Consider the following 15,079-nt stretch of genomic DNA (forward strand, 5'->3'; position numbering starts at 1 on the left):
GACAGATAAAGCAGATACAACCCCCAGATATTGGTTCCTTTGAGGGCTAAAGAGACCCATGGGAGTTATGGTCATGGCCGATGGGGTTAACTACCAGGGCAGATGGCCCCTCTTTGGAAATGGTGTTTATGTGTGATGAATCTGGACTCAGATGGGATCTCCCTTCATAAGACTTTCATGCTAATGTGCTGGAGGTGCAGTTAATGTTGGGGTTTAAGATATATTTAGGGGATTTGAATCTCTGGACTGATAATGTGATAGCCAGATCCTGAGCCTCAACAGACTCCAGCACCTACAATCTGATTTATTGGACTTACCACACTCAGCTAAGATGGAGTTGAAGAAGGACAACCACCACACCATGGAGCCTAGAGTGATTACAACTGAAAATGGGAGGATTGCATCCAGCATCCAGGTGGAATCTGACCCTCCTCTTGACATAGAGGTGCAATGGACACAACCAATCCAATGTCCACATAGAAGAGGTGGCATTGGATTGGGAAAAGGGGACATAATGGACAAAGGGTATGGGGAAAGGCAGGAAGAGATGAGAGGTGGAGGCGTCTTCGGGACATGGAGCTGCCCTGGATGGTGCTTCAGAGGTAATCACCGGACATTGTAAATCCTCACAGGGCCCACTTGATGGAATAGAGGAGAGTATGGGCCATGATGTGAACCAATGTATATGAGGTGCAGAGGTGCCCAAAGATGTACTTACCAAATCCAATGGATGTGTCATGATGATGGGAACGAGTGTTGTTGGGGGGGGGAGAGGGGGGGTGGGGGGGTGGGGTTGAATGGGACCTCACATATATATTTTTAATGTAATATTATTACAAAGTCAATAAAAAAAAAATTAAAAAAAAATATGGGTGTCTCACCTGGTTATGATTTATTAAAATATTTGAGCATTTTCAAAATTACAGTTGAGGTCATGAGAGGACAAATAGCATAAATAGGAACATTAAAAATTAATTGACAAATGCAGAAATATCATTTTAACCTCTAGAACTACGAATCTGTTGCTCAGGCCTTAAAAGGTCTTTTCGGAGCTCAACCACTCCTCCCTTGTGTAAAATTGAGTTCCAGCTATGCCTCATAAAAACAATCACTTCCTGGCATCAAACCAATAGGCTATTTCCTCACAAAGGATACTTTTAAATACTATCACTAGTTTAAACTTGGAGTCAAATTATAAAGAGTGCAATACTGACATACAAAGCTTAGGTTTGAAATGCCAATTATTAGCAGGTAAAATTAGGGGAAGATTGCCAAGTATCCTTTTGTATTACTTTTAAAGCCTATTTTCTCACAGCATGTTCTCAGAATCTTAATCTTGTGACATTAGCCATTTGGAAAATATTCATGATATCATTCTCCTTCTTGTTGATTCACAATGCATTTTGATATTTTTGAAACTTTCAGTTCTACTCCTAGAAAGTGGAACGGTAAAATTGCATATAATTACAGTGTAAAAGTAATGCACATTTTGCCTTCCTTACAGATAAAGGGAATGAATTTTAGTATATAGATTTGTTGATTCTATTTTGAAAACTCATCAGGGTTTTTTTCGTTTGTTTTTTTAAATTTTCTGGATCTAGGCTGTTCTTCAGAATGTTGAGATTGCCAGAGAAGTGACCGTTGCAAAAGGAAAACATTGCTCTACCTAAATTCAAGTAAGACCATTACTTTTCAGTAAAAGTCACTGTGAGGGAACTAATGAAAAAAAATTTTCTTAACGTTTCTATCAGGTAATTTTTTTCTTTGATAGAAAGCTTTTTGAAGACATTTTAAAAATCTGGAACCATGACAATTTATTGACTCTACTGGTATAGGGAAGACAGCAACAATCAGCATAGGACAATGTTCAATATTTCTTGGACTACAATGATATGTGTCTTTTCATCCTACTCAGTTAAACAACTCTGTGGAATTATGATTGTTCCTTTAAGGGGCATCTTTAAGAAAAATGAGAAATATAAAGTTTTCAAAAATCTGTTTTATCGGGTAAGAGGTCAGTAACTCCTCTTTTCCATCTCCAAGATGAGGACTTATTGTCATGACTCTCAGTGCCTATGAAGATCTGGCAGACTGTAGACATGGAACCATCAAAACAGGGCACCGTGGCAAAGATGTGTCCTAATTTGTTTCACATCTCTAGAGACTAGGGACCTGTCACATTCTCTTTCATTTATTCAGAAATTAGCAAAATAAATGGAATATACTTTCAGAAAGGGAACATGATGTAAAGTAGGTAAGAGATCAATGTGTACCTGGTTTTGTGCTAGGAAAGGCTTGACTTCAGAAGAAATCCTATATATTATCTGTTAGGAAAAAGAGAACCTTGGGGAAACAGAGTAGAACTGAAGTCACTAAGTCTCCTTTCCTTCTAAATATCACCGTACTTTCAAGGGCTTCTGGTGCCAGGCAGTGCGAGGACTGGTCTTTAGTAGGAAACAGAGGTGACTGTCACCTGTTAGATTTCAAGGGATGCTAATACTTAAAAGCATACTGTGGACATATTGTTGGATAAAATCTTACTTAAAGTAATATAAAAGGACAAGGATCCTTGAGTATATGTCTGTGAGTTATGAAAATGAAAGAGTTTTAGAACTGGATGCATCCAAGCAAATCACCTATCAAAAGATTTCCCAAGATGGCATCTTGAGAATGATGGTAAGATTTAGGGGCATATAGGACTACAAACAATTATTAAATATTCTGTTGGACATGGAATGGCATTTTGTGGTATGTTTCTAATAGTTCTGGCAATTAGATAATTATACAGAATTATAATTTGTGCAGGTGCAACAGACAGGGATAATTTGCTGTGAGACTGATTTTTATTTCCCTATCATCCCTAAGCAACTGAACTCAGGCCATTTTTCCTTATCCTTAAATTAAATACTGAATTCCCATCTTTCAAAGGCTCAGAAAATTCATAAGCAAAATGAACCTTTCCTAGTCCATACAAAACTATGGCATGTATCAGAAATGCTGGATTATATCTGTAGTTTACAAATGATTTTTCATAGTTAGCCATTATTTTCTCATAGTTAGACCTTTTACAAAAGTAAAGTCTCAAACAGAAGCCCAATAGATCAAAGAGGGAGAAAAGGAACATTTGTGTGGAAAAAGGGGGGAGTGACATAGAACTCAGTTTCTGTGCACCTGCCTCTTTTTAGTCTCTTTTCCTCAAATACAACCCCAGACTAGACAGCTGTACATATTTCCTTCATCCCTGTAAGTCCTTGGTTTCTCAGTCCTTCATTGAGAAGTTCATGTGGGAAAACTAACTGAAGGACATGGATGGCAAAGGAGATATGTGGGAACTGCCCAAAATATGCTGCGGTAGCCATAAGTGGCAAATATTTTGCTCTTCTAAAGGGGCCATTTTTTTTTTTACCTCTTTAGAATTTTCTAGTGTCAGGAGTTGCCCCTGTATCTTTTCATTTTACCATTTTTAAAGCCCAAAGTAAGTTGGTTTCAAAGTTTTATATGCTGGGAATCCAGACTGGAGACCAATAAAAGTTACTTATGGGAGTTGAAGAAAGGGAGAAAGGCAATTGTAAAGGGTTATATAAATGCATTTGTGGCTGGCTGTTCCCATTCTCAAAGCATCTTTGGCACTCACATAAAGTAATTAGTGGTTTGGTTATTTAGAAAATATCTCTGGATGCATTTCAAATATTCCTGTTTTTTTCTTAAGTGTAAATATGTGTCTCCCATGTGTTATTCATACGCCAATCTGCCCAGATTTGGAGCTAGACTTTCTTCATATTGAAAGACAAAGAGCCCAAATAGCAAGAGCAAATGGAGAGACCAATGCACAAGCAGCTGCCACAGTCTGATCGCATGCCCCTGCTTCGCACACAGCTGTCCTCCTTAATTGGCCAGAGATGAGCTCAGACTTGTTGGGCATTTTTATTGACAGAATACGATTACTGTAATATAACATTTAACACTTTTAATGGGTAAGCCTTATGCTATCGCTGCTTTTCTGTGCTCTGGGAAATTTTTGAGGCATCTGCAATTGTAGTCCTTCCCTAGTTTCCCTTTCTTTTGTTTTGCTGGGTACTTGCACTCAGGATGCAACTTCTTTTGGCTCCTTTCCCAGAACTGTTTGTTCTACCAGTGAAGGCAACTTCCCTCTACTGTTGTTGACCATATTGTCTGTCATGGCTAAAATGACATAATCAGATGCATACAAGCATACCTTAGGCCTAGTACTGACTTCATGCCTTGGCCAACTTTCTTAATATTTTCTCTCTGTGTCCAGTTGTCCGTCTTTCCTGCTTATTGGATGTGATTGAACAAGCTGCCTGTAGGGAAGGCAAGTGTCACTGCTGGCCATCTCCCTAAGTGCTGTTCTCCAGGCTAGAAACAAATGCCTATATGTTTTTTTTTTGTTTGTTTGCTTGCTTATTTTCAGTTTCCAAGAGAGTTTATGAACAGAAACTCTAGTTTACCTTTGCCACTCCAGGATCTACTATCATGGCTAAACACATCATACGGTCCCATCGAGCATCTCAGGATAAATGATGAATTGAGGGGACCATTTCTGGAGCCACATTCTGGGAATACTAGTGACTTTCTCCCATAGTTGAGGAAAGTCTTGCCACACTTAAGAGAAATTTCTCTAATGGCACTCCTGTCTTCCCCACAGTCAATGTGGGTGGATTTATAGAAGAAGATCTTGGTATTGGTTCCATGGAAAGGTTATCTCAGCTGCTTTGACCTTGGCAATCCCAATAAAATTTAGTCCAAGTAGTTTAGAGAATTCTGTCCAAAGTCCATTTGCACCCTCTCGTGAATAAAAACCTGTTCATATATCTGTCTGTCTGTGAAGAAGAGGATATCAAATTCACATAAAAGTCTTTAGGTTACCACCTTTCATGATAGAGGAAACAAGAAAAAACATTCTCAAAAACATTCTCCTAAATATTACACTTCCAAGGCTGGTCATGGTATCATTTTTTTCCAGAAAAAAAATGAGAGAAACCATGGAGAAAGGCAACTAAAATGAGGGATGTAAGTATTTCTGAGATAGAGTGTAAACTAGTTAATATGGTCTTCCAGATTCCCTGAGAACTCACCTTAATCTTAATCTATTTTTTCCTTAATTCTTATATCCGTAAATTGTAACCCCTCCACAACAATGACTTGGCACATGAGCCAAAAGTTTCTTTTTCCCAAAGGAAGTGTTCATGAGGAATGATTGAAGAAAGAAGACAATTCATTAAAGATATCCCAAATCTCAGAATCATGGATATAGTATGGGAAGTAGAGACAATTAGCTTTTTTGGAACATTAGACTAAATGAGATCTTCTTAGAAATATGAAAGAATGGACAGTAAGATAAACAAAAGGATATATGAATGTTACCTTAAATAGAAAGGGCTATAAATATATGTCTTGTCAGGCATTTCTCTATGAGATCTTTCTGCAAAATGCATTCCCCATGGATAATTTAAAATTGTGAAGCTACAGCTCTGACCAGCAGTTTACTCTGATTCAGTACCATTCATATATCTGGGCAGAAATTCTTGTATTTCTAAGCTTTAGCCTATTTCCTGGCTTGCCACTGTTAAGTTAATGAGCTTTTCTTAATATCATCATTGGTTTCAATATTTTTTCTTCAACTGAGTACACTTAAACACATTCTTTTGGAAACTGACATGCCTCTTCAATTTAATAAGGAATATCTTTGTTAGAAGATGCATATTCAACGAACATTGTCAGGCAAAAAAAAAAGTCAAAACAAAATCCTGTAGTTTAAAAAAATATATTAGAAATAGTTATGACGGCAAGTGCTTAAAACTAAATTTAAAAAGGGGTCAGGGCATTAGCAACCAGATATGAGGCATTTGAGAAGGAGCAAGGCAAAAACAGAAGGAACCAAAATGTTGAAAACTCTCCCCAAGTGAGGTGCGGTGAGTGGGAGTAGGAAAAGGAAGCTTGTGTTCCAAGAGAAGACCTTATTGCTTCAACTACCAATTTTGAAAAGTAAATTTGAGATATTAACACCACTGGAAAGCTATTACAGCGCAATAATGCCAGATTAGTAAAAAGCCTCTACTTACAAATATAAACGTCTGAACTTTCAGAGGTAAAAGGAGCTGTGTTATAGCGTTGCCCCTGCTCAGCTTCCAATGTCCAGGTAGCTTTGCTTGTCCAGAGAGCATAATTTCCATTGCCCAGCAATTCTGCCCGGCTAGCACTGCCTATGCCTGCTGCCTCCAATGGCAGTCAGGCTTGGCCTGGGAGTCTTGCTATTGCAAGTCCTTTCTCCAAGACATCGGCTGTATGTTGGGATAATATATTGGCATAAAGCAAACACTTTTTGAAAAGCAAAACTTTTGGAGGATTGAAAATATCCAAGAATGGTCAGAAACAATTCCATTAAAGTATTGGTTGTTTTTCTTTTTAAGAAACTTGTTTTAGAACAGTTTTAGATTGATAACAAAATTATGAAGAAATCACAGTGAGTTTTCATAGACCAAACATCCAATTCCCTTATTTTTAATATCTTATATTGATATGGTACATTTTCTGCAATTACTCAGCCACTGATGATATCTTATTATTAACTAAAGTCCATACCTTTCTTATATTTTACCTAAAGTCCTTTTTCTATAGCAGGATCCCATCCAGTATAGAAAATTACACTTATTCTTCATTTCTCTTAAGGCTCCTCTTGGCTGAGGCAGTCTCTCACACTTTCTTTGTTTTGGATGCCCTTGATGATTTAGATTAGTGCTAATCAGGTGCTTTGTAGAATGACCCTCAGATTATATTTGCTTGAGATCTTTCTCATGATTAGACTGGGGTGATTTGTTTTGGGGAGGAAGATTTCAGAAGAAAAGTGTCATTTTCATCACATCATATCAAGGGTGCATATTATCAATATGATTTGTCACTGCTGATGCTGACCTGATTGGTGAGCTATGGTAGTGTTTGTCATGTTTCACCAGTGTAAATAAAGTTTGTCTCTTTTTCCATCCTTTATGCTGTACTCTTTGGGAAGAGGTCATTTGCAACCCACACTCAAGTGGTGGGGAGAAATGTTCCCTCTCTTGAGGGTCAAGTATCTACATAAATTATTTTAAATTTTCTGCACAGAAAGTTTGTCTATTCTCCCCCACTTATTTGTTTATTCAATAATTTATTTGTATTAGTATGGGCTCATAGATATTTATTTTAAACTCTGGGGTATACTCCAATAATATCTTATTTTGATTCTCAAATGGTTCCAGATTTGACCATTTGCAGCTCTTTTACTTGGCTCCTGTCCCTTTGACATTTACCGTCAGTATAGGTTTTTGTTTGATTGATTTTTCTTATTCTCTGGCACTGTAAGATCCTCTAAGCTCATCTTGTATAATTCCTATCCAAGTTCTAGAATAAATTGCTTCTCCACGGAGCTCTGGTCCCTTAAATTAAAAAAGAGTATAAGAAACCAAGATCTTGGCACTAAATATTCTAGGGTAACAATATTGATAGACCCTCTTAACTGAAAGAGCAAGGAAATATATGTGTATATACTAATCCATGTATATACATATATCTATAAATATTTCTATCTGTAACGATCTACCTTATTTAGCTAAACATGAGTTATACTGATGTACCCAATTTGAGCCCATTAACACCCACATGGACTATTCTTGTCTCCATCCCCTGCTTATCTGTAACTTTCCATTCGACCAGTGATAAAAATTTCTCCCAATATTTGCTGTCCACTTAATTAATTTTTCAACTTCAGTATGTATATAGAGTGCTAACAGTATAGTCATTCCATACCCATAATGGAAACAACTCACTCAACTAAAGCACTAGGCTTTTTATTTTTGCCTTTAGTATTTCAGATTCCATTGATTTCTACAGTTACTTAGGTTAGTACCTTTTTGCCCCACCACCTTCAGTGAGGTCATTCCATGCATTTTTAATGCAGTTTGATTGCTGTGTCACATTCTACATTCCATCTTAGGAGCCCCTGATTTATTAAGTGTTTATTTTTAATTTGCATGCATTACAGTTCATGTTTTGTGATATAATGGTCTATGGATTTTTAAAAAATCATGTCATATATCCACAATTACAGTTTCATAGAAAACAGTTTTACATCCATAAAATATTCCTTTGCTTCACCTATCATCCCTCTCCTTTTACTTTGACCCCTGGAAATAACTGATCATTTTATCATCTCAATAGTTTTGCCTTTTCCAAAACGTCATATAATTTAAATTATACAGTATTCAGCCTTTTCAAACTGGCTTCTTTCACCTAGCAGTATTCACTTAGTAGTCATCCATGTCTTCTGTGACTTGATAGTTCATTTCTTTTATTACTGAATAATATCCCATTGTGTGAATGTACCGCAGTTTGTTTACTGATTCACCTATTGAAGGTGATTGTCAATAAACCTGCTGTAAGTATTTGCATACAGATTTTTGTGTAGGCATACATTTTCAAATCAGTTGACTAAATACCTAGGGCAGGACTGCTGTATCATACAGTAAGAAATTGTTAGCTTTGTAAGAATCTGTCATCTGTCTTCCAAAGTGTCTATATTATTTACTTTCTGACTAGCTATGAATGAGAGTTCTTCCTGCTCCACATCCTCATCTGCAATTGATATTGTCAGTTATTTTTTAATGTTCTTATACATAACTCTTATAATATCTCTGTAAATTTAAGAGTCAATACACTTAAAAGACATTTTCAGAATATACTGTCATAGTGAATAGATGTACTTTCTAAAATATATGATTCACTTATGCTTTGCCAGGCAAGTACAGAAGACTTCCCTCATTCCACCATTTGGTGTGGGACACAGACTTTAAAGAGTTAAATGGAGAAAATAAAAATAATAATGGCAAACTATACGGGAAAAGAATAAGTACCTATGAAAGATACCAAATGAGGGATGTCAGCTGTGATTAGGATTTTAAGAATAGGCTCTTAGGAACCAAGACACATTTGACTCTCTCTCTCCACACACAAACACATCTTCCGAGTATGTATCTTATGGTAACTTTATGTAGTTTCTTAAAAACATTACTTTTGGTATTTGCATGCATGAAATAAAATTACTTGTCTATCTTAAATGTTTGTTTAGTGTCAACATTTAATTTTTGGCATATTTTAGTTGTCTTGATTTCCTTGGTATGTTTTCTGACCTAAGAAAGCTACCACAACCCTCCTTAAGTTGGGATTTAAATGGTCACCTGCTTCATTCCTTTATAACTGAGAAAGATCTGAAAGAAATTAATAGGTCCAGGGAAGTTACATGTCCCTTCATTCTGTCAGCCACTTTGAACCCTTTCTATGTGGGAAATGACAATGTAGATAATGCCAGTATTTCACAGTCCATTGGAGAAAATAGTGCTAATAAATAACTATTGGAAAACATTATAGCAGAAGAAGTAGAAGACAGTTCTCTGGGGACTCAGAATATGACAAGAAAATGGCCTGAGTGGATCTGGACACCATTTTCACTGGGTCTTAGTAGGTTTATGTATTCCCTCATGTGACATATTTAAGCCTCTGTCTGTGCTGGGCCTTAAGGTTGAAGGTCTCTAGAAGCTCACAGTGTGGAAACTCGGAAAAAAATTTGCATAGCCAACTCAGTGAGCTGTGTTCTAAGACAGTATGGATACTCTAGAAGGGGAATTATGGGGCAGGTAGGGGAGCTTCTCTCAAAAGACCTCTTTCTGCCTCACAAAGAGGGGGGGGTGGGGGTGTTTAGAACTTATTTTTTAAGTGTCACAATGGAAGGAGTATTTAAGGAACAGTGATTTACTGAGTAACAATACAGATAACTTTTAGAGCATTTGCTATGTTCTAGGCAGTGTTCCAAATACTATATATAGATAAATTTAGGTACCATTATTACCGCCATTTTACAGATGAAAAAACTGAGGCAGAGATCCTGGAGAATTTGCCCAAGATCACATAGCTAGAAGGAGTAAATAAGGACCATCTACAAAAGACATTGAATACCACACTACAGAGACTATGAGGGAGTTTTGGAAGTTAAATTGAACAGTTTGTGGTTTTAAAAAGATCACTTTGGCAGCAGTGTGGAAAGCAAAGCAGAGATTGATGATCTGAAAGGCCAGGCAACAATCTAGGTGAGAATTGTTGAGAACATAGCCAAGTGGAGCTAGAGGGAAAGAGATGAATTTGATAGGAGAGCGCAATTGCCAGGATTTGTTGCTAATCACATATAGGGAGTATATTTAGACATCTATACATTATGGTGGATTAGATTTGGCTGAGACTCCCAAACACACTGAAAAAGAGATCTGTGAAATCTATAGTCTTGTATAAGCTCTGGAGTAAGTGATTACTGTGATCAGGAGGAAGAGACAGAAGAACCATGGATAATTAATCAGGCACAGAAGAGGAAACTTAAGGATACAAAATTCCAGGAAGCTTTATTTCCTTTATAGTCAATACCTATTGAAATAATTATGCTTTTTAACAAAGACTAAGATTTTATATACATACATACACACACACACACACATATATATATATAATTGAACGTTCTGTAGCGCATTGGTTCCCAAATTTGTCCACACATTACAGCTGCCCCAGACCAATTAAATCATAATCTCTGAGAGTGGGACTAAGGCATACAGACTTTTGAAACTTCCTAGGTGCTTCCAATGTGTGGGAAAGTTTAGGAACTATACTTGCCTTAGCACAGGCATATCAAATAGTACCTGTCTTCAAAAGGTCAGGCCTTTAAGATTTTCAGGGACTCCTTTATCAAATATTTTTTAAAGAGCCTATTGCATGCCAGGCATTAGGGATACAGGAATGAACTAGTCCCTGACTTCATGAAACTTACATAATAATTGAGGGATAGAAAACAAGTAAATAAAAGGTGAATTTAGATAATGAGAAGTAACACAACCGGGTTGTAGATAGTACAACTAGATGATAAGGTTGCGTAAATTGAGGTTGGTAATTCTCAGCCTTATGGACAGTTTTAGGTAGGGCAGTCTAGCGAAAATCTCCATTTGGATCTCTAATAGACACCTCAAACTTAATATGTCCACATTTGAGATTCTTGTATTCCCTCTCTCCCCACTTCACACGTCTTCCAAGTCTTCCCCATTTCAGTTACTTCCCCTTGACTACTGTCACTAACACTTAGTCCATCAGCAAATCCTCTCAGCTCTACCTGCAAAACATATTCCAAATTTGACCAGTTCTCACTACATAGATCCAGCCACAAGCACCTGTCACTTGAATTATTATGATGGATTCCTGTTCTCTCTGCTTCTGCAGTTCCCTCTCTTTGACCTGCTTTCACTACAGCAACTAGAGTGTTCCTGTTGACATTAAAGTCTGATCAGTTACATTCCTTTGCTCAAAATCCTTCTAAAGCTTCTCATTTGACTCAGAGTAAAAACCAGACTTTTCTTGGATACTTTGCTCATTATTCTCCAACCACACTGGCCGCTGTGATGTTCTTCAACGTTCCAAGCATATGCCCATCTGAGGCCTTTATACTTGCTGTTCTCTAAGGCTAGAAGACTCTGCCTGCCCCTGTAGGATATCTCCACGACTAGATCTCTCACCTTCTTCAGGGCAGTCTACTCAAAAGTCAACCTCAGTGAGACTAAGAGAATAACGGGGGAGGGGCAAATGGGTGGGTGCTATTTAAATTAGACATTTACAACCACAGAGCTAGAGAAGGTTAACTTAACTTTTTTTAACTTTATTTTTGAAGTAATTATGGATTCATAAGAAGCTGTAAAAATAATACAGAGAGGACCCATGTACTGTTCACCCAGTTTCCTCCAATTAACATTTTACATAACCATAGGATAATATCAAAACTAGGAAATTGATATTGGCACAATCATAGACCTTATTCAGATTTCACTGGCTTAACACGGACTTGTGTGTGTATGTGTGTGTATAGTTCCATGAAATTTGATCATGTGTAGATTTGTGTAACTATCAGTACTATGAAGATACAGAGTTGCTCCATCACCTCAAAGATCCCTCATGTTACTCCTTTATAGTCATGCCTATTCTTCTACCCCATTCTCCCATTGCAACAGTGCAATGGATAATGATTAAGGATGCCTTCTTTTTAAACACTACTATGTTTCCAAAAATTATTTAAGATGATGAAATGGTATATAATTTGATCTGTTAGGTCTTTTGGTGAGGGGTCATACTACATAATAATGGAGGATACTTTAGAAATGTATCATTCACTTTTAAAAGTCTTCAAAAGTCCAATCTGGGATTTTCTGCATATTTTTCTTGTGTCAATTTGGCTTCTGAGAACATTGACTTGAATAATACTGGAAAAGAATCAATAGTTTGAGAAGGTGCCAATTGACCAAATAAAGAAAATCGGTTTACTTGAAATTAATGTCATGACATAATACCGAGGATTATTATGCTATTTAAAAACCAAACTGGATTTTAAATTTCTTCCTTATTTTACACTTATGTGTAACACTGTATAACTTCTGAACTTAAGGGAGCACTTGGTGACTTCTGAATATGAGCACACAATTATTTTCTAATGTGAGGTCAAAAGTACGAACTCCTGTATTTTAGAAGAGAATGGCATTCTCAAAGTAAGCATCCAAGTCTCAATATTTAGTAGTTGAAGAGACAGAGAAATGATACGTAATCAATACTTGCCATTTGTATAGCATTGCACATCTATTTTTTTCCTTTTTTTGTTTAACATCTGACTTTCGATGCATACGTATCAATTTATATTATCCCCAGTTGCATATTTTCTCCAAAGTTAAACATTAAGATAATAGATCAATAAATGCTTCTTCAGCTTTTGTCAATCAATCCAATATTATTTCGACTACATTACACTAAACTATTTTAATCCTGCAGGGCAGTACAATGCTAAAGAACGAATCTTTAGTTAAGTAACACATACTTAATGAAGATGGAATGGAAGATAGAATTATGTAATGATAGATCCTATATAAAGTTTATTTTATGATTACGTTTCCAGGCTGTGTAAATTGAATCACGTATTCCAGAATAAGACATACTCTGAATCTTAATCCTTGTCTCTTTGGATGTGAACCTTTTTGTAAAAAGGGCCCTTAAAAGATGTATTATTGGTTGAAGTGAACTCCATTGTCAATAAGTATAACCAAACAGTCAGGTTGGGCCTTCAGCTGTATGGGAAGCCTTTAGAAAAAGCCAGAAGCCTGAGAAATTCATAGGAGGAGACTGTGGGATGGAGGCAGAGATTCAAGCCAAAGAAACCTAAGGGTTTCAGCAGGCAAGGACCAGAACCAGAACCCTACAGACTTCAGGGAGAAGGCATGTCCTGTCCAAACCTTGAAATTGGATTTCTGGCCTTTAAAACTATGAGACAACAAGTGACTATTGTTTAATGTGACTCACTGCATAATATTTGTCATAGCAGCTCTGCCAAAGTAAAACACAGATGATCCAATATATTAGTAAAATTGGTACTCCCAACTGTAACAGTAAGCCTTTTTCTATAATAAATATTTTATTTTTTATATTACATTTGGGGGCTTTAGCCACTATTGCATTAACCAAGCCTATTTGGACTTTAACCTTGCACAAATCAACCACTCCTTATCTCATCATGCCTTCCCCCTTATCACTCATTTCTTATCTCCTGCCTGGAAAATTCCTATTGTGGTTGAGCTATCCCAGGAAGGGAGGTAATTTTCCATTAGGCAAAACTTTGACCACTGGGAAATTAGAGCCAGTATATGCATGACTCTCCCCTATTCCTCAAAGGCATAGTCCTGAGAAACTGGACAGTCAGTGCTTCCTATCCAGTGGTGCCCACCTGAGAATTACATCCTCGCAGGACGTGCTGCAAATGGCTCTCAGCCCTAATCTGATTAATTCTTATTCTTATCTGTTCCCGAAAACACTACAACTAGTCCCTCTGTTACTTGCTATCAGCACAATCTTCTTTATCCTTCAAGTTCCCTGAGGAAAATTTCTTTTACCTTCTTGCCCTAATTTAAATCTGAAAATTCCTTAGACACAATGGTTCTTCCTCAATGGTAGATGCATCTTCTTCCAGGAACCACAAGTCTGGTTTTTTTGTGTGTGTGTTTTTTCCATATTGTTCCTCTTTTGTATTGAGAGCTTTTCTTTCCTTTCTCATAAACTCCTGCTCTGTTGCTGTACATTCCATTAGGCCTAATTGCTCATTCTGCACATATGATGACATGGCTGCCTTCTGCTCATTTACTCAAGATTTCAGCATCAGATTAACTGTGTTCTTTACCATCCCTCAGTTATGTTTCGACAATCATAGAGATGAATGATTAAGCACCCGGCCTTTTACCTTTCAGCTCTTTGTCCACTCTTCCGAAGGTATCCATTCCCATGCCCTTCCCTAAATTATACCACTGCCTATTACTATACTACCTCCAAATTCTCAGTTTTCTGACTCTATATCCCATATTTCCAATTTACCTACTTTAAACTTTCCACTCCAAAAAATTTTGATAGCTTCCAACCCATCTCCCTTTCAGCCTTCTCAGTGACCTTTATGACCTCATTCCCCACTCTTATGACTTGTATCCCCTTATACATTATATATAAGTAGTCACTTATTTGTATACACTCTTTATCTTTTGCCTTTCAATACATCTCATACGCAACTGGGAAATCCTTAACCAGGCTCAGCCTAGATGTGCACCTGCTCACCAAGAAGCCGAATATGGCTAAAGAAAAACATACAGCTCTGCTATGACTCCACTTTTAAATTTTTACCCCAATGCTCAACTGGGTCTTAAATATTACTTATCAGTTCTATTCTAAGTCCAGAACAATTTGTTCTGAGATGGATCATTTTATCTTCGTTCTTCCCAAATTTTCAGCAAATATCTCCCTTCTTCTCATATCTTGTTATCTGGCTTTTAATTTATTACAAAATGAAACTAATAGGAAGAGAATTACCTTATTTACTCAGCCACAAACTACATGCCCCTATACTATTGTTACTAAAGCGTGGAGGGCATACGTTCCTTTCGTAGCTAAAATTCTTCACTTGCATGTTAGAATCCATTTT

At 37.0% G+C, this 15,079-nt stretch overlaps 1 protein-coding gene across 4 annotated transcripts in view; it reads left to right on the forward strand.

Annotated features, from left to right (window-relative positions):
- The window catches only part of SNTG1 (syntrophin gamma 1), a 956,656-nt gene that overhangs the window by 374,231 nt on the left and 567,346 nt on the right, over positions 1-15,079 (forward strand). For 2 of the 4 annotated variants that reach the window (XM_058275519.2, XM_058275520.2), the window contains one exon: positions 1,602-1,676. The exons of the other annotated variants lie outside the window; for them this stretch is intronic. The gene's annotated coding sequence lies outside the window, so the exon portion shown is untranslated. The remainder of the gene's footprint in view (positions 1-1,601; positions 1,677-15,079) is intronic. 4 annotated transcript variants of the gene reach the window in all.

Source organism: Dasypus novemcinctus, chromosome 14 (assembly GCF_030445035.2).
Source record: "Dasypus novemcinctus isolate mDasNov1 chromosome 14, mDasNov1.1.hap2, whole genome shotgun sequence".
NCBI classification, from domain to species: Eukaryota; Metazoa; Chordata; class Mammalia; order Cingulata; family Dasypodidae; genus Dasypus; species Dasypus novemcinctus.